Source organism: Plectropomus leopardus, unplaced genomic scaffold (assembly GCF_008729295.1).
Source record: "Plectropomus leopardus isolate mb unplaced genomic scaffold, YSFRI_Pleo_2.0 unplaced_scaffold41446, whole genome shotgun sequence".
NCBI classification, from domain to species: domain Eukaryota; kingdom Metazoa; phylum Chordata; class Actinopteri; order Perciformes; family Serranidae; genus Plectropomus; species Plectropomus leopardus.
Window position 1 is genome coordinate 1 of NW_024645398.1, and position 231 is coordinate 231.

The 231-nt window shown below is 50.6% G+C and overlaps 1 pseudogene; it reads right to left on the minus strand.

Moving 5' to 3' along the window:
- LOC121939120 lies at positions 1-80 on the minus strand (annotated as a pseudogene; the record flags this gene model as incomplete).
- Between the last annotated feature and the right edge of the window lie 151 nt (positions 81-231).

Genomic DNA, 231 nt, shown 5'->3' on the forward strand with positions numbered 1-231 from the left:
CAACTCAGTGGTGTTCCTCTCCACGGAAGTCTTTAGTAAAAGGCGGAAGACTTGTGCGCTATGAAGAGAAACCAGAGCATGTACAGCCCTCCGCACCGGAGCGGCCAAAGACCCTCGTGGTCCCAGTCATTACGCTCACGGTGAGCCTCGCTTGTGCCGCCTTCCAAATCGCACTGCCATAGTACATAAAATGTTTACGTCGTCCGTATGTAAAATACATTTGGTAACAAG